A 418-nucleotide genomic window follows, 5' to 3' on the forward strand; every position below is an offset into this window, starting at 1 on the left:
CCCGGTGCTGTAGAATGCCAATGCGGGTGTATTGGCGGTGAAATCCGGAATAAAAAAAATGAAGGGTGGGTGAGCGGGGGCGGCAGACCAGGGTGCAATGCGCTGGCTCGGTCGAAATGCTGCGCGTAAACTGCTCCGGGCACTATCCCCAGTGCTGTAGAATGCCAATGCGGGTGTATTGGCGGGTGAAATCCGGAATAAAAAAAAATGAAGGGTGGGGTGAGCGGGGGCGGCAGACAGACCAGGGTTGCAATGCGCTGCTCGGTCGAAATGCTGCGCGTAAACTGCTCCGGGCACTATCCCCGGTGCTGTAGAATGCCAATGCTGGGTGTATTGGCGGTGAAATCCGGAATAAAAAAAATTGAAGGGTGGGGTGAGCGGGGGCGGCAGACCAGGGTGCAATGCGCTGCTCGGTCGA

Source organism: Mya arenaria, chromosome 13 (genome assembly GCF_026914265.1).
Source record: "Mya arenaria isolate MELC-2E11 chromosome 13, ASM2691426v1".
Lineage (NCBI taxonomy): Eukaryota > Metazoa > Mollusca > Bivalvia > Myida > Myidae > Mya > Mya arenaria.